This window comes from Cebus imitator, unplaced genomic scaffold, assembly GCF_001604975.1.
Source record: "Cebus imitator isolate Cc_AM_T3 unplaced genomic scaffold, Cebus_imitator-1.0 Scaffold36, whole genome shotgun sequence".
Taxonomy (NCBI): Eukaryota; Metazoa; Chordata; class Mammalia; order Primates; family Cebidae; genus Cebus; species Cebus imitator.
The window spans coordinates 10570525-10588983 of NW_016107351.1; the positions used below are offsets into that span (position 1 = coordinate 10570525).

The 18459-nt window shown below is 56.3% G+C and overlaps 1 protein-coding gene, 8 non-coding genes and 1 pseudogene across 9 annotated transcripts in view; all 10 read right to left on the bottom strand.

Moving 5' to 3' along the window:
- Positions 1-5842, bottom strand: part of LOC108301581 — a 50094-nt gene extending 44252 nt beyond the window's left edge. Inside the window, exon 1 of the mRNA XM_037737264.1 lies at positions 5764-5842. The gene's annotated coding sequence lies outside the window, so the exon portion shown is untranslated. The remainder of the gene's footprint in view (positions 1-5763) is intronic.
- Positions 1848-1928, bottom strand: LOC119470647. The gene has a single exon (XR_005199585.1). It is a non-coding gene; the product is annotated as a small nucleolar RNA SNORD115 (small nucleolar RNA).
- On the bottom strand, positions 3726-3807 carry LOC119470635. The gene has a single exon (XR_005199573.1). It is a non-coding gene; the product is annotated as a small nucleolar RNA SNORD115 (small nucleolar RNA).
- On the bottom strand, positions 5625-5706 carry LOC119470640. The gene has a single exon (XR_005199578.1). It is a non-coding gene; the product is annotated as a small nucleolar RNA SNORD115 (small nucleolar RNA).
- A 1643-nt stretch (positions 5843-7485) lies between the features above and the next one.
- On the bottom strand, positions 7486-7557 carry LOC119470654 (annotated as a pseudogene).
- Positions 7558-9328: 1771 nt separating this feature from the next.
- LOC119470642 lies at positions 9329-9410 on the bottom strand. Its single transcript, XR_005199580.1, has one exon. It is a non-coding gene; the product is annotated as a small nucleolar RNA SNORD115 (small nucleolar RNA).
- Positions 9411-10656: 1246 nt separating this feature from the next.
- Positions 10657-10738, bottom strand: LOC119470649. The gene has a single exon (XR_005199587.1). It is a non-coding gene; the product is annotated as a small nucleolar RNA SNORD115 (small nucleolar RNA).
- Positions 10739-12550: 1812 nt separating this feature from the next.
- On the bottom strand, positions 12551-12632 carry LOC119470634. Its single transcript, XR_005199572.1, has one exon. It is a non-coding gene; the product is annotated as a small nucleolar RNA SNORD115 (small nucleolar RNA).
- Positions 12633-13777: 1145 nt separating this feature from the next.
- Positions 13778-13859, bottom strand: LOC119470622. The gene has a single exon (XR_005199560.1). It is a non-coding gene; the product is annotated as a small nucleolar RNA SNORD115 (small nucleolar RNA).
- Positions 13860-15616: 1757 nt separating this feature from the next.
- Positions 15617-15698, bottom strand: LOC119470637. The gene has a single exon (XR_005199575.1). It is a non-coding gene; the product is annotated as a small nucleolar RNA SNORD115 (small nucleolar RNA).
- Between the last annotated feature and the right edge of the window lie 2761 nt (positions 15699-18459).

Sequence of the window (18459 nt, forward strand, 5' to 3'; positions counted from 1 at the left end):
TCTCTTCAGGACAATATAAGGTTCTCATCATTGACCCAACTCAGAGCACCCCCCACCACACACATGCATGAGTGGGACCCGGACGTGCTCACCACAGCTCACTGCAGGAGACCAGGGTGCCAGGAAAGGCCTGAGCTTCAGCACACCAAGGGCTGGGCACCTGGATGATGAACACTCGCCCAGGTTCAGTGGGCCCAACAAAAATTTTCCTCCAGTCTCACCATCCAGGAGACAGTAGGTCAACATGTGTCCATATGGAACCTCACCCCTCCATTTTGGGAGGGGGCGGGGAGGTGCTGCTCATGCCTGCTCTACCACCATGGACCCATATATGATGGGATCTTTGTGAACCACTGACATGTCATGGACGCGGCGGAACCTTGGCCCTCCCCACAATAGAACCCTGGAAGGAAAAGGCAGGTGGGTCATTGGGCTTGAGCAAGACGCCCTTGATGCTCCCTACTGCAGGCACCTTGAGCACCTCCACTGCCCCCACCAGCTGCCTCACCCGAACCCAGGGATGTGCTGTTCCCCTGGGTGTGGGCCAGGGCCACCTACCATCTCACGGCCAACCAAGGAGGCTGGCCCGGACGCATGCCAGGCACTGCAAATCTGGCAGTCACAGAGCCTGCCCGTGTGTGGAGGGTGAACACCCAGGCCCTGCTCCACAACACACTAGAGATCACAGCCTGGGGCCGCAGGGCCTTGTAGGTTCTCTGGTGGGTCCCAATCCATGCCCCATAAAATACCTGCCACACACAGAGCGGGGCCACACTCAGCCAATCAGGGGATACATGATGTCTTCTCCTTTCCTTGGGCCTAAGACCCTGCCCCCTGGAGATGACCCCATGACTCAGAGGCAGCTTGTATGGAAAATTTCTGGAACAGGTCCTTCCACAGTGAGCCCTCCAACTTCAGGAGGACACCCTTCCCATCACTTGCCCACCAGGAAGAGGTGACCCCCAGTGGGACACTGGCTGTACACTTGGCAAAAACCCAGGAGTCCCAGGGCTGGACTGCAGCACCATCAGCCGCTGGCCGCAGCTAGTCTAGAGATAATCTCGGGGAAACAGCGCCGCACCCCACTTGGCTTAAAGAGCACCAATGGGATGGCCCACAGATTAATATGGTTGGTCCCATTCAGGGCCATGGGTTTGGTGCAATCCTATAAAATCTGCAGCCCAACCCCATGGGCTGAATTGTACATCCCTCTCCAAGATTGGAGAGCCCCCACAAGAACCTCTTGGCATCCTGGAGCCCTTGTGATCCCCTCATGTGGTCTGGCCATTCTAGAGGCCTGACCTGAGCACTGAGTCTTAGTGGGGCACTGCCCTGCATGGGGCTGAGGAAACCTTTTACTGCCTGGACCACTGCCACCTCTGCAGGGCTTCAGGGAAGGTATCCTCCTTGGGTCTGATTCGCAAGGAAGCCTCTCTCCTGGAAACCCATCCCAGTGGGGTTTCAGGTCAGCTCCCGAGGAAACCCTTGTGGCTGAAGGGGGACCCTCAGCAAACCCACACAGCCTGGCTCATGCCCCATGACCCCAGCAGGATCCACTCACCTGTGCTGGTTAATGTCATGGGCTCTGCTGGGCAGAAGAGCTCACTGAAAGACACAGGGGAGAATGGGGGCTCAGGAAAGAGCTGTGAAAGTGCCCTACCCCGGGAAATGGGGATACCAACACCAAGCCCACATAGTGACCCTCGGCTGCCTGATGGAGGAGCACAGACAGGGTTGGGCCCCCTCCAGATGCCCTTCAGAGCCTCCAGATCTCAAGCCCAAAATACAGTGGTCCTGCCAGGGAACTCCTAATTCCCAGCATCCTCTTCAAAATTCTCAACTAGGCTGGGCCTCAGCGTAATCCTATTGAGCATGATTTTTAAGTCATCACTTCTCTTCAAGACATGTAAGTTTCTCATCATTGACCCAACCCAGGGCACCCCTCCCCACACACACAGCCAGTGGGATCCGGATGTGCTCACCAAGCTCAATGCAGGAGACCAGGATGCCAGGAGGGCCCCAGCTTCAGCTCATCGGACGCTGGACACCTGGCTGACGGCCACTGGCCTGGGGCCAGCAGGCTCAAAGCAAAACTTCCTAATGGGCTCACCATCTGGAGGGAGTGGAGACAGGCAGATGTTTACACAGGTCCTCATGCCTCCATGTGGGAAAGCAGGGAGGGGTGCTGGCTCACACATGCTCTCCCTTCATGGGCCCATGTGATGGAATCTATATGAAATGATGACGGTCATGGACCCAGGGAACCCTTGGCCCTCACCAACCACCGAACCCTGGAAGGACAGGGTAGGTGGGTCACTGGGCACGGGCAAGATGCCAAGGCTATGTGCTACTGCAGGCCCCTGGAGCACGTCTACTGCCCATGCTGGCTCCACTGCACAACCCTGGACCACAACAGAAATCGTGGGCAGGAACAGAGGCCACCAACCAGCTTATGGCCAATGAAAGAGTCTGACCCTGATGCCAGGTGCTGCTGCCACCCTGGCTGTCACACAGCCTTCCCCCGTACATCAGCCTAGGCTCCCTCCCCAAGCCACACCATAAATCACAGCCTGGGGCCCAGGGCCACCTGCTTTCTCTGGTGGGTCCTCATCCACACCCCAGACACCTATCAAACACAGAGCTGGGCTACACTCAGACAATCAGGAGCCACATGGTGCCCTCTCCTTTTCTTGGGCCCAACATTCTGCCACCCTGGAGGTGACCCCATGGCTCAGAAGCTGCCTGGGCAACAAATTCCCGAGACAGATCCCTCATGAAGGGGCCTTCCAACCTCAGGATTCCACCCTTCCTGCCACTGGCCTCAAAGAAGGGATGACCCCCAGCGGCAGGTGGGCTGCACCCTTGCCCAAAGTCCATGAGTCCCAGGGCCGGCCTGGGCACCACGAAGCACCAGCCCTGACTCAGCTTTGACCCGACTAGCTAAAGCTGCGCTGCCACCCACCAGCCTCAAGAAGGCACCACTGGGATGGCCCACTGCTCAACAGGGTCGGTCCCATTCAGGGCCACGAGTGGCATGCAATCCTTGAATCTCCACAGCCCGACCCCATGGACCTGATCGCCCATCCCTCTCAAGGATGGAGAGCCCCTCTGTTCCCCGTGGGACCCCAAAGCCCCTGTTGTCCCACTCGTTTTTCCTGAGCAGTCCTCAAGGATAGACGTGCACACCATGTCTCAGCTAGGAGTTGCCCTGAGTGAGACTGAGGAGACCCTTTCCAGCTTGGTCCACGGTCACCCCTCCAGGGCAGGGCTTCAGGGAATGCGTTCTCGTTGGGTCAGATTCTCAAGGAGGCCAACCCATCCCTCTACAGTGGGGATTCAGATCAACTCCCCGAGGAAACCCTCCTGTCCTTAAGTCTGATATTTGGTGACCCCACGCTGCCTGGCTCATGACACATGACTCCAACAAGATCCACTCAGCTACGCAGGTCAATGCCAGGAGTTTTGCTGGGCAGAAGAGCTCACTGAAAGATATAGGGGAGAATGGGGCTCAGGAAGAAGTTGCTAATGTGCCCTGTCCCCGAGTAATGGCAGTGAGGACACCAAGCCCAGATAGTGAGTCTGGGTTGCCTCACGAAGGAGCAAAGACAGGCATGGGCACCCTCGAGATGCCCTTCAGAGCCTCCAGGTCTCTAGTCCAAAATACAGTGGCCCTGCAGGGAAACTCTTAATTCCCAGCATCCTCTTCCTAAATTCTCCCCTAGGTTGGGCCTCAGCGTAATCCTATTGAGCGTGATTTTTAAATCATCACCTCTCTTCAGGACAATATAAGGTTCTCATCATTGACCCTACCCAGGGTACCCCCCCCAACCCACAGGCATGGATCCAGTGGGAATCAGATGTGCTCACCACAGCTTAGCAGGAAACCCGGGTGCCAGGAAAGGCCTGAGCTTTGGCTCACCAGGGTCTGAGCACCTGGCTCAGGGACACTGCCCAAGGCCAGCGGGCCAGATGCAAATCTCCCTCCAGGGTCACCATCTGGAGCAGTGTGGGACTGGTATGCAAAGAGGGCCTCATGCCTCCATGCAGGAAAGTGAGCCTGGGTGCTGGCTCACACATGCTCTCTTTTCATGGACTCATGAATGGGATCCATGTAAAACAGTGATGGTCATGAATGCGGGGAACCCTTGGCCTTCCCTGCGACTGAACCCTGGAAGGATAGGGCAGGCAGATCACAGAATTTGGGAAAGACACCCTGGCTGCACTCTACTGCAGGCCTCTGGAGCACCTCCACTGACCACGCCAGCACCACCGCACGACTCTGGGTCACACTGGCACCACTGGAGCCAGGGCCACCAACCAGCTCACGGCAAATCAAAGAGGCTGGCCTGGATGCCATGTGTCACTGCAGACCTGGCAGTCACATGAATGCACCCGTCCTGGTACTCTCTACAAGCTCACAACAGAAATCGCATCATAGGGCTCCAGGACCACATGCCTTCTCTGGTGGGTCCCAATTTATGTACTGCACACCTCCCAAACACAGCGCTAGGCCATGCTCAGCCAATCAGGGACCATATGACGTCCTTTCCTTTCTTTTGGCTCAAGATCCCACCACCTTGGAGGTGACCCCATGGGTCAGAAACAGCCTGGGTAGCAAATTGCCAGCCAAGGACCCTTGACAGTGAGTCTTCCACCACAGGATGCCACCCTTCTGGCCACTCCACTTTGGAGGGATGACCTCCAGTGGAACACAGGCTGCACCCTTGGCCCAAAATCCATGATTCCCAGGGCCAACCACCAGGTGACTGCCAGAATGTAACGTTGACCCAACACCACTGAGGCCACGCCGCCCCCACCGAGGCCACGCCGCCCCCACCATGCTCAAGGAGGGACCACTGGGATGGCCTATTGCTCGACAGGGTCGGTCCCACTGAGGGCCATGAGTGGTGCCCAATCCTTGAATCTTCACAGCCTGACTCCATAGCCCAATCACCCACACCCTGCCCCCTCTGCAAGCCTCATGGATGGAGAGCTCTCGCATAATACTCATAAGCCCAGAGACTCTGTAGACCACCTCACTTGGCCTGGAAAGTCCTCCAGGCCTGACCCATGCACCAAGTCTCAGCTAGGAGCTGCAATGTGTTACGGTGAAGGAATCCTTTCCTGCCAGGACCTCCGTTACTCCGGCAGGGCTTCAGAGAAGTGTCCTTCTTGGGATCAATTTCCAATGAAGCCGCCCTCCTGGAGAAACCATCTGTCCCTAGAGAGGATTCATGTTGGCTCCGTGAGGAAACCCTTGTGGCCTGTAGGGTGATCCTGAGTGACCCCCAGTGGCTTGGGTCATGGCCCATGACCCCAGCAACATCCACTAACCTATACTGCTCAAGGCCAGGAGCCCGCCTGGGCAAAAGAGCTCACTGAAAGACACAGCGAAGAATGGGGCTCAGGGAGGAGCTGCCAACCTGCCCCGCCGCCCAGGGAACCGGAGAGCCAACACCAAGCCTGCACATGGAGACTGGGCTGCCCCACGGAGGAACACAGAGATAGGGTTGGGCACCCCACAGATGCCTTTCAGGGCCTCAACGACTCCAGCCCAAAATACAGTGGCCCTGCCAGGGGACCTCGGGATCCCAGCATCCTCTTTCAAAATTCTCCCCTAGGCTGGGTCTCAGCGTAATCCTATTGAGCATGATTTTTAAGTCATCATCTCTCTTCAGGAAAGTATAAGGTTCTCATCAGTGACCCAACTCAGGGTACTCCCCTCCCTGAGCCATGTATCCAGCAGGACCTGGATGTGCTCACCACAGCTCAGTGCAGGAGACCTGAGCACCAGGAAAGGTCTGAACTTCAGCACACGAAGGGTTGGGCACCTGACTGATGACCACTCAACCAGAGCCAGTGGGCCCAACAACAGTCTTCCTCCAGTCTCACCATCTAGGGACAGAAGGTGGACATGTGTCAAAATGGAACCTCATACTTCTATGTGGGGAAGAGGGTTGAGGTGGGGGGGGTGGTGCCAGCTCATGCTTGCTCTCCCACTGTGGACCCATGTGATGGGATCCACGTGAAATTCTGACATATCATGGACACGGGGGAACCTTGGCCATTCCCACCACTGAAACCTGGAAGGACAGGACAGGCAGGTCACTGGGCTTGGGCAAGATGCCCTGGCTGTGCCCTACTGCAGACACTTGAGCACCTCCACTGCCCACGCCAGCTGCCTCCCACTACACCAGGACTGTACCAGCACCCGGGGTGCAGGCCAGAGCCACCTATAATCTCATGGCCAACTAAGGAGGCTGGTCCGAATGCCAGGCGCTGCCAATCTGGCAGTCGCAAACCCTGCCCCGTGTGTGGAGGGTAAGCACCCAGGTCCCGCTCCACAACACACCAGAAATCACAGCCTGGGGCCCCAGGGCCTTGTGGATTCTCTGGTGGGTCCCATCCATGCCCCATTCAATATCTCCCACAGAGTGGGCCACATTCAGCCAATCAAGGAATGCATGATGTCTTCTCCTTTCCCTGGGCCAAGACCCCGACCCCCTGGAGATGATCCCATGGCTCAGAGGCAGCCTGGACGGAAAATAGCCCAGACAGGTCCTTACACAGTGGGCCTTCCCACCTCAGGAGGACACCCTTCCCTCCAATTACCCACAAGAAAGAGGTGACCCCCAGTGGGAAATGGGCTACTCCCTTGACCCAAAGCCCACTAGTCCCAGGGCTGCACTACAGCACCATCGGGCACTGGCCAGAGTTAGTCTAGAGGCAATCTCAGGAAAACAGAGCCACCCTCCCACCCTCCCACTTGACTCAAACAGGCACCACTGGGATGGCCCATTGCTTAATAGGGTCAGTACCACTCAGGGACGTGGGTTTGGTGCGATGCTTGAAAATCCATTGCCTGACCCTATGGGCTGAATTGCACATACCTCTCCAAGGTCAAAGACCCTCACAAGACTCCCTTGGTGCCCTGGGGCCCATGTGGACCCCTCATGCAGCCTGGCCGTCCTAGAGGCCTGACCCAAGCATTGAGTCTTAGCAGGGCGCAGCCCTGCATGGGGCTGAAAAAACCCTTTACTGCCTGGACCACCACCACCCCTGCAGGGCTTTAGGGAAGGTCTCGTCCTTGGGTCTGATTCCCAAGTAAGCCTCTATCGTGAAGAACCCAACCCAAGTAGAGATTTAGGTCACCTCATGAAGAATCCCTTGTGGCTGAAAGGGTGACCCTTGGCGAACCCATACAGCCTGGCTCATGGCCCATGACCCCAGCAGGATCCACTCACCTATGCTGGTCAATGCCAGGGGCTCTGCTGGGCGGAGAGCTCACTGAAAGACACAGGGGACAACAGGGGCTCAGCAAGGAGCCACCAAAGTGAGCCTGGGCTGCCTCACGGAGGAGCACAGAGACAGGGTTGGGCCCCTCCAGATGCCCTTCAGAGCTTGCAGGTCTCAAGCCCAAAATACAGTGCTTCTGCTGGGGAACTCCCAATTCCCAGCATCCTCTTCAAAATTCTCACCTAGGTTGGGCCTCAGCAGGCCTGAGCATGATTTTTGTCATCACCTCTCTTCAAAACAATATAAGGTTATCATCGACCCAACCCAGGGCACCCCCTTCCTGCACATGCACCCAGCAGGACCTGGATGCGCTCACCACAGCTCAATGCAGAAGACCAGGGCATCAAGAAGAGCATGAGCTTCGGTGCACCAAGGGCTGGGCACCTGGCTGACGCTCTCTGGCCTGGGGCCACTGGGTTCAATACAAGTCTTCCTTGGGGCTCAACATCTGGGGAAAGAGGATTAGGACAGGGGTCCAAACACAACCTCACACCTCCATGGAGGCGGAGGGGGGTGTGGTGGCTCAGGGACACTCGCCTTCCATGGGCCCATGTGATAAAATCCATGCGGAACACTGGCCTGTCACGGACGCAGTGTACCCTGTGCGCTCTGAGCCACTGAATAATGAAGGCCCAGGGAAGGCAGGTCACTGGGCTCAGGCAAGAAGCCCCAGGTATGCCTTACTGCAGGCCCCACGGGCACCTCCACTGCCCACGCCACCTCCTCTGCATGACACCCGGGTCACGCCAGGTCTACTAGGCACAGGCCAAGGCCACCGACCAGCTCATGGCCAACCAAGCAGGCTGGATCGGATGCCAGATGCTGCTGCAAAGCTGGCAGTCACATAGCCTGTCCCTGTTCACTGTGGGTACTCACCGAGGTGCCATATCCCAGCACATCCTGGAAATCACAACCTGGGGTCTCAGGGCCACATGCTTTTTCTGGTGGGTCCACATCCATGCCCCACACACTTCTGACACAGAGCAGGGCCACACTCAGCTAACCGGGAACACACGGTAACTTCTCTTTGGGCCCAAGACCCGCTACCCTGGAGGTGACCCCACGGCTCAGAAGCAGCATGGGTGGCATATTCGAGAGACAAGACCCTCGAGAGCAGCCAGCCCTTCCACCTCAGGAGGCCACCCTTCCTGACACTCACCCTTGGGGAAGGGGTGACTTCCAGCCACAGGAAAGGGGAGATCCTCAACAGGACATGGGCTGTTGGACTAAAGCTAAAGAATCTATGTCCAGATAGCAACACCAGGCACTGGCCGGAGCTGAGTCTTGACCCAAACCTAGGGAAACAGCACCACCAACTCCAGGCTCAAAGAGGCGCCACGGGATGGCACATTGCTCAACAGGGTCAGTCCCACTTAGGGCAATAAGTCCTGTGCAATCCTTGAATCTCTGCAGCTTGACTCCATGGGTCCTATGCCCACCTTCCTCCGGGGATGGAGAGCTCCTTTGTGACCCCATGGAGTCCCGCAGCCCCTATGGCCACCTTCATGTGGCCTGGTCAGTCCTAGAGGCCAGACCAGCACACCTAGAATCAGCTGGGGGCTGCCCTGCATGAGATGGAAGGAACCTTTTCCTGACTGGACCACCGTCATCCCTGCAGGGCTCCAGGGAAGGTGCCCTGGGTTCCGATTCCCCAGGAAGCTGCCCTCCTGGAGGACCAACGCTCCCTCCACAGTACAGATTCTGGTAGGCTGCCTGAGGAAACCCTCCTGTCCCATGACCTGCAGGACCACTCACCTATGCTGGTCAATGTCAGGGGGCCCCATCTGGGTGGAAGAGCTCACTGAAAGACACAAGGGGAGAATGGGGGCTCATGGAACCAGAGCACCGACACCAAGCCCGCACAGGCAGTCTGGGCTGCTTCACGGAGGAGCTCAGAGACAAAGCTGCCCCCACCCCCGCCCCGGGAACCGAGATGCCGTTCAGGGCCTCAAGGTCTCTAGCCAAAAACACAGTGTCTCTGCCAGGAGACCTTGGGATCCCAGCGTCCTCTTCCAGAATTCTCCCTTAGGCTGGGCCTCAGCGTAATCCTATTGAGCATGATTTTTAAGTCATCACCTCTCTTCAGGACAATATAAGGTTCTCATCATCGACCAAACCCAAAGTACCTCCAACCCCACACAAGCATCCAGAGGGACCCAGATGTGCTCATCACAGCTCAGTGCAGGAGACCAGGGCACCAGGAATGGCCTCAGCTTCAGTGCACCAAGGGCTGGGCACCTGGATGATGACCACTGACCTGGGGACAGCCCCAAGGCAAGTCTTCCTCCAGGGTCACTATCTGGGGCGACAGAAGGAGGACATGTGTCCAACCAAGGGCTCAGGCCTCCATACGGGGAAGGGGGTAGGGGTGTCAGCTCATGCCTGCTCTCTTTCTCTGTGGACCCATGTGATGGCATCCATGTGAAACCCTGATGTGTCACGGATGGGGGTCCTTTTGCCCTCCTAGACACCAAATCCTGGAAGGACAGGGAAGGCAGGCTACTGGGCTCAGGCAAGATGCCCAGGCTGAGCCCTACTGCAGGGCCCTGGAGCACCTCCACTGCCCACGCCAGCTTCCCTGCACTTCCCAGGTCAGATCGCAACCCCTGGCCAGGAGCCAGGGTAACCAACCAGTGCAGACCAACCGAAGAGGCTGGCCCTGAAGCCAGGTGCTGCTGTAGACCCAGCAGACACACAGCCTGCCCCTGTGCAAGGAGGGTGTCCAGGCTCCCTCTCTAAGCACACACCAGAAATTGCAGCCTGGGGATGCCCTCACTTAGCCTTGGCAGTCCTCCAGGCCAGACTCTAGCACCAAGCCTTAGCTGGGAGATGTCCTGTGTGGGGCTGAAGAAACCCTGTCCTGCCTGGACCACGGTCACCCCTGAAGGGCTTCAGGGAAGGTGTCCTCCCTGGGTCAGATTCCCAAAGAGACGGCCCTGCTGGAGAACCAATCCCTCCCCGGTGGGGATTCAGGTTTTCTCCCTGAGGAAACCCTCCTGTCCTGAAGACTGACCCTCAGTGATCCCATGTGGCCTGGCTCATGGCCCATGACCCCAGCAGAATCCACTCACCTATGCTGCTCAAGGCCAGGGGCCCTCCTGGGCAGAAGAGCTCACTGAAAGACACAAGTGGAGAACAGGGGCTCAGGAAGGAGCCATCCTCGTGCCCCACCCCGGCAAACTGGAGCACTGACACCAAGCCTGCACAGGGAGCCTGGGGACCCTCACAAAGGGGCTCAGAGACAGGGCTGAGATCCCTACAGATGCCCTTCAGGGCCTCCAGGTATCCAACCCAAAATACAGTGGCCTTTCTGGGGACCTCTGGATCCCAGAATCTTCTTCCAAAATTCACACCTAGGCTGGGCCTCAGCGTAATCCTATTGAGCATGATTTTTAAGTCATCACCTCTCTTCAGAGAAATAGCAGGCTCTCATCATCGACCCAACCCAGGGTATCCCTTCCCTGCTTAGGCATCCATCAGGACCCGGATGGGCTCACCCAAGCTCAATGAGGAGATCAGGGTGACAGGAAGGACCCAAGTTTCAGTGCAACAGGGGCTGGGCACCTGCCTGACGGCCACTGGCCTGGGGACAGCAGGCCCAACTCAAGTCTTTTTCCGGGGTCACCATCTGGGGGAACAGGAAGAGAACAGGTGTCCGAACACAACCTTACTCCTCCACAGGGCAGAAGGTATGCCGGCTTAGGAATGCTCACCTTCCATGGCCCCATATGATGGGGTCCCTGTGCAACTGGCCCAACACGGACTCAGGGTACCCTGTGCTCTCTCTGCCTCTGAACCCTGAAAGGACAGGGCAGGTGGGTCACTGGGCTCAGGCTAAAAGCCAGGGCTGAGCCCTACTGCAGGCCCACAAGCACCTCCACTACACATGCCAGCTCCCCCAGATGATCCCTGGGACGCCCCAGGACTACTGGGCACAGGCCAGGACCACCAACCAGCTCACAGTCAACCAAGGAGGCTGGCCCAGATGCCAGATGCTGCTGTAGAGCTGGCAGTCACATAGCCTGTCCCTGTGCGTGGTAGGTACCCACCCAGGTGCCGTATCCAAGCACATCCTGGAAATCACAACCAGGGGTCCGAGGATCATGAGCTTTCTCTGGTGGGTCTCCATCCATGCCCCTCACACCTCGAAAACACAGAGCCTGGCCACACTCGGCTAATTGGGGCACAATGTCCTCTCCATTCCTTGGGCCCAAGACCTGCCACTCTGGAGGGGACTGCATGGCTCAGAAGGAGCATGGGCAGCAAATGGCCAGGATGAGACCCTCAATAGCAGGCCTTCCCACCTCAGGAGGCCACCCTTTCCAACACTTGCTCACGGAGAAGGGGTAACTTCCAGCCACAGGGAAGGAGTGACTTCCAACAGGACGTGGACTGTACCTTCAGCCCAAAGCCCACGAGTCCAAGGGCCAGACTGCAGTACTACCATGCGCTGGCCAGAGGTCACCCTTGACCTAACCCCAGTGAAACAGCACCACTCCCCTCCAGGCTCGAAGACGCCCATGGGATGGCGCACTGATCAACAGCATTGGTCCCAATCAGGGCCATGCATCAGGCATGATGCTTGCATCTCTGCTCTCACCTCCATGGGCCCTATCACCCACCTTTCTCCAGGGGTGGCGAGCTCCTATTTAATCGCCATGGTGCCCCCTGTCATATGGCCAGGGCAGTCGTTCAGTCCAGACCCGAGCACTGAGACTCAGTTGGGAGCTGCCCCGGGTGGAACTGAAGGGACCTTTCCTGCCTGGACCACCATTGCCTCTGCAGGGCTTCAGGGAAGGTGTCCTCCTTGGGTCCTGTTCCCCAGGAAGCTGCCCTTGTGGAGAACCCATCCCTCCCAGCTGGGGATTCGGGTTGACTCCCCGAGGAAACCCTTCTTTCCTGAAGGCTGACCCTTTGCGACCCCACGCAGCCTGGCTCACGGCCCATGACTGCAGCAGAATGCCTCACCTATGCAGTCAATGCCAGGGGGCCCTCCTGGGCAGAGGAGCTCACTGAAAGACACAAGGGGAGAACGGAGCTCAGGGAGGAGCCACCAGTGTGACCCACCCCAGGGAACTGTAGTGCCAACACCAAGCCTGCACAGGGAGCCTGGGCTGCCTCAAGGAGGAGCACAGACGCAGGGTGGGGCCCCCCAGATGCCCTTCAGGGTCTCCAAGTATCCAGCCCAAAATACAGTAACTCTGCCAGGGACCATGGGATCCCTGCATCCTCTCCCAAAATTGTCCCCTAGGCTGGGCCTCAGCGTAATCCTATTGAGCATAATTTTTAAGTCATCACCTCTCTTCAGAACAACATAAGGTTCTCATCATCGACCCAACCCAAGGCACCCCCCTCCCCACACAGGCATCCAGTGGGACCCAGATGGGCTCACCACAGCTCAGTGCAGGAGACCAGGGTGCCAGGAAGGGCCCAATCTTCAGGATGCTGGGGACTGGACACCTGGCTGACAGACACTGGCCTGGGGCCATTGGACTCAACGCAAGTCTTCCTCCCAGGTGACCATCTGGAGGGACAGAGGAAAGGTGTCTGAACAGAACCTCATGCCTCCATGCAGGAAAGGGGGCAGGAGTTGCTGGCTCACACTGAACCATGGACAGACAGGGGTGGCTGGTCACTGGGCTCAGGCAAGAGGCCCAGGCTGAGCCCTAAGGCAAGCCCCTGGAGCACCTCCACTGCCCATGCCAGCTTCCCTGCACTTCCTGGGCCGCACTGCCACCCCTGGGTGGGGCCAGGACTACCAACTAGTTCAGGCCAATCAAGGATGCTGGCCCTGAAGCCAGGCACTGCAGCAGACCCGCTGACTCACAGCCTGCCCCTGTGCCAGGAGGGTGCCTGCTCAGGCTCCCTCTCCAGGAACTCATCGGAAATCGCACGCTGGACCCCCCTCATGTAACCTGGGCAGTCCTCCAGGCCAGACCCTAGCACCGAGTATCAGCTAGGAGCGGCCCTGCATGCAACTAATGGAATCCTTTCCTGCCTAGACCACGGTCACCCCTGCAGGGTTTCAGGGAAGGTATCCTCCTTGGATCAGAATCCCAAGGAGGCAGCCCTGCTGGAGAACCAATCCCTCCCCAGTGGGGATTCGGGTTTTCTCCCTGAGGAAACCCTCCTGTCCTGAAGGCTGACCCTCAGTGACCCCACGTGGCCTGGCTCATGGCCCATGAGTCCACAGGATCCACTCACCTATGCTGCTCAAGGCCAGGGGCCCTGCTGGGCAGAAGAGCTCACTGAAAGATACATGGGGAGAACTGGGGCTCAGGGAGGAGTTACCAACATGACTTCCCCTGTGGAACCAGAGCACCGACACCAAGCCTGCACAGGCAACTGGGCTGCCTCACAGAGGAGCGCAGACAGGGTTGGACCCCTGCAAATGCCCTTCAGGCCCGCCAGGTCTCCAGCCCAAAATACAGTGGCCCTGCTGGGGATCCCAGTGTCCTCTTTCGAAATTCTCCCTTAGGCTGGGCCTCAGCGTAATCCTATTGAGCATGATTTTTAAGTCATCACCTCTCTTCAAGACAATATAAGGTTCTCATCATCGACCCAACCCAGAGCACCCTCCGCCCCCCAACACAAGCATCCAGCAGGACCCAGATGTGCTCACCACAGCTCAGTGCAGCAGACGAGGGCACCAGGAAGGGCCAAGCTTCAGTGCACTGAGGGCTGAGCACCTGGCTGATGGACACTGGCCCAGGGACAGTGAGCCCAAGGCAAATCTTCCTCCAGGCTCACCGTGTCGGCGGACAGGAGGACATGTGTTTAAACAAGGCCTCATGCCTCCATAGGGGGAAGGCATTGGGGGATGATGGCTCATGCATGCTCTCCCTCTATGGACCCACGTGATAGGAATACTGACCCGTCACAGGCTGGGGGAACCCTTGGTCCTCCCCATCACCTAACCCTAGAAGGACAGGGCAGGCGGGTCACTGGGCTCATGGCAGGATTCCCAGGCTGCACTCTATTGCAGGTCCCATGATGAACACCTCCACTACTCATGCTGGCTCCCCTGCAGGACACCTGGGCCACTCTGAGATCACTGGGCACAGGCCAGGGCAACCAACCAGTTCATGGCCAACCAAGAAGGCTGTCCCGGAAGTCACATGTCATTGCAGACCTGGCAGTCACATAGCCTATGCCTTGGTGTGGAGGGCACCTGCCCAGTGTTCTCTCCAAGTGTGCACCAGAAATCACCAGCTGGGTCCCTGGGCCACGTGCATTCTCTGGTGGGTCCCCACCCATGCCCTACACACCTCCCAAACACAGAGTCGAACCACACTCAGCCAATCAGGGGACACATGGTGTCTTCTCCTTTCCTTGGGGCCAAGACCCAGCCACCCTGGAGGTGTGTCCATGGCTCAGAAGAAGCTTGGGTGGCAAATTTCCAGGAAAGGACCCTTGACAGTGGGCATTCCCACCTAAGGATGCCACCTTTCCCACGAGTCACCCATGGGGAAAGGGTGACTGCCAGCAGAACGTGAGCTGGCCCATTTGCCCAAAGCCTTGACCCAAACCCCTTCAAGCCATATCACCCCTCACTAGGCTCAAAGAGGCACCACTGGATGGCCCATGACTCAAAAGCTTGGTCCCATTCAGGACCATGGGTGGGGCCTGATCCTTAAATCTCCAAAGGCCTGACCCCATGGGCCTGATCTTTCACCTCTCTCTGGGGAAGGAGAGCTACTGTGTGATCCCTGTGGTGCCCCGGACCTCCTATGGACCACCTCATGTGGCCTGGGCAGTCCCTGAGGCCAGACCTGTGCAAAGTCTCAGCTGGGCACTGCCCTGGGTGGGGCTGAAGGAACCCTTTGCTTCCTGGACCACCATCACTGCTGTAGGGCTTCAGAGAAGATATCCTCCTTGGGTCAGACTACCAAGGAAGCCACCCTCCTGGAGAACCTATCCCTCCCCAGTGGGGATTCAGGTTGGCTCCCTGAAGAAACCCTCCTGTTCCTATGGCTGACCGTCAGCAACCCCATGCAGCCTGGCTCACGGCCCATGGCCCCAGCAGGATCCACTCACCTATGCTGGTCAATGCCAGGACCACCGGGCAGAAGAGTGCACTGAAAGACATAGGGGAGAATGGTATCAGGGAGGAGCCACTCCTGTGCCCCACCCCTAGAGAACCAGAGCCCCAACATATGCCCACAAAGGGCGCCTGCACTGCCTCATGGAGGAGCGCAGAGACACGCTTGGACTCCCTCCAGAAGCCCTTCAGGGCCTCCAGGTCTCCAGCCCAGAAGACAGTGGCCCTGTCAGGAACCTCGGGATTCCAACATCCTCTTCCAGAATTCTCCCCTAGGCTGGGCGTCAGCGTAATCCTATTGAGCATGATTTTTAAGTCATCACCTCTCTTCAGGACAATATAAGGTTCTCATCATCGACCCGACCTAGGACACCCCCCTCCCCGCGCATGCTCCCAGCAGGGCTCAGGGCAGGAGACCAGGGCGCCGGGGACTGACCCCTGGCCGGCGGACACTGGCCCGGGGACACTGGGCCCAACGCAAGTCTTCCTCCGCGGTCACCATCTGGGGGGCAGGAGCAGGACAGGTGTCCAAGCACACCCTCAGCCTCCATGCGAGGAAGGCGCTAGGGTGCGTCGGCTCAGGCATGCCCTCCCTCCATGGACCCACGTGACGGGAACGCTGGCCCGCCACGGACGCGGGGGACCCTTGGCCCTCCCCGCCACCCACGCCTGGAAGGACGGGGCAGCGGGCCACCGGGCTCGCGGAGGATGCGCGGGCTGTGCGCCACTGCAGGCCCCGCAAGCACTTCCGCGGCCCACGCCGCTCCTCCGCGCCACGCACGGGGCCTCTCCGGGACCGCTCGGCACACGCCAGGGCCACCAGCCAGGTCACGGCCAGCCCACGAGGCTGGCCAGGAACCCACTGGCCGGGGCAGACCTGGCGGTCGCAGAGCGGCTCTCCGGGCCTGACGGGCGCCCTGCCGGGCGTCCTCTCCCAGCGCGCACCGGAAGCCGCCGCCCGGGGACCGGAAGCCGCCGCCCGGGGACCGGAAGCCGCGTGCTGTCTGCCCTGGGTCCGCACCCTCGCCTCACAGGGTTGTGGAGCTGGTCTCACGTGGGCGCAAGCTCTTATTTTTCCAGCGTGTTTCTGAATATTGTAATGTCTTGCATCTTGTTACTTTTGAAGTGTTTGGAGTTCCACATTTTTCATATATGAGGATTCATATTTTGTAACTTCTTGCTTTATTATTGGCACGTGTCTTCTTTTGTATACAATTACTCCTGTATGTTTTCTAATGCCAGACGTATTTTCTTTTTTTGGCAGTTTTTCCATGTATATTACCATTGTCAAAATGAACCTTGAATTCTCCCAGTGTTTTTGACCGTTTTATGCCTGTCCTCATCTTACCCATTCTACGTATAAAAAAAAAATTTTTAGAAGAATTTTTAATGGGTGCATACTAAACCACGCCACTTTTTTACCTATTCTCTCTATAATTATGGTTACCTTTCAGCAGGATTTTGCGTGGGCTATTTGTATGTGAGAGAGTCTAAACTTATATAGCAGAATGGAAAGTAATCTCGGTATCTAGAATGCAGTTATGAGTCCGCTTTGTACTATCATTCCCCTGCATCTTCATTGTGTTTCTTGCTTTTACTCTCATTAGACTGAAAATGAGGAGTTCACATGCTTTTACACACATGAAATTCATGTGTTCATCAACATAATCAATTCTGGGTTTAGCTGAAATAGGAAGTTCCTCAGTCTCATACTTGAATTTTGTTGGTAGAATGTGAAACTTTCAAATTTCTTTCAGAAACCCTAAATCTATTACACTTAGAATCCCATTTATATTACAGAGATGTTGGTCTTCTCTTGTATAGAGACCTTACTTTTTATATAGACCTTACTTTTTGTCATATCTTGTTTAGATGTTGATTCTATCATGTTTACATCTTTCTGCAAATTGTCCAAGGCCCTAGACAATCACAGCTATATTTTTCTGCAATAGAATTTTATTACCAGATGTCCAATTCCAAATGCTTGTCCAATTCCATTTTTGTTTTTCTTTATTGTCCTATCTTGTTTAAAACAATTTTGATTGTATCAGGTTTACATCTTGTTGCAAATTGTCCAAGGCACTAGACAAATCGTAGCTAAATATTTTTTGCAATAGAATTTTATTACCAGATGTCCAATTCCAAATGCTTGTCCAATTCCTTTTTTTTTCTTTATTGTCACATCTTGTTTAGATTTTTATTCTATCATGTTTACATCTTTCTGCAAATCATCCAAGGCACTAAGTTTATCAGTAATTGTTTCTATATCAGAAGAGTTTGCAATTGTAATTCCAGTTTTTATTCCCCCTAATACTGTATTTAATCATCTCTGGCCAGGCATGGGGGCTCATGCCTGCAAACCCAGTGCTTCGGAAGGCCAAGGCAGGAGGATCACTTGAGGCCAGAAGTTCGAAAACAGCCTGAGCAAGACTCTGACAATACAAAAAGAAAAAAAAGTAGTCAGGCATGGTGGCATGTCCCTGTAGTCCCAGCTACTCAGGAGGCTGAGGCGGGAGAATCCCTTCAGCCTAGGAGTTAGAGGCAGTAGAGAGCTATGATTGTGCCACGGCACTCCAGTGAAGGCAACAAAGCAAGACCTCATCTATTAAAAAAATAAATCTCTTTTAGTTTGATCATAGCACCATTTTAGTCCCTGTGTGAAAACATAGTGGTAAAGCTAATCATGTACAAGTAGAATTCCGTTTACTCACACTAGCTATTGTAATGTTAAACAATAGAGACCATTTAATTATCCTCCAGTTTGTAAGCATGGAGACTGGAGACTGCCAGGTTCTAAACAGGGTAAGTTCATTTTTAGGGGATATGTTTTGGGGGTTTTGAAGAAACGAACCCTCATCATTTGGGCTTGGGGATTTCCTCTGCATCTGTGTATCTATTTGAGCTCTATTAAACTGGACCCCCATGGCTATTTAAGATGTAGAGTTGGGCTGGGAATAGTGGCTCATGTGTGTAAGCCCAGCACTTTGGGAGGCTGAGGCAGGCGGACCACCTGAGGTGGAGAGTTGGAGACCAGCTGGACCAACATGGAGAAACCCCATCTCTAATAAAAATTTAAAATTAGCTGGGTGGGGTAGTGCATGCCTGTAATCCCAGCTGCTTGG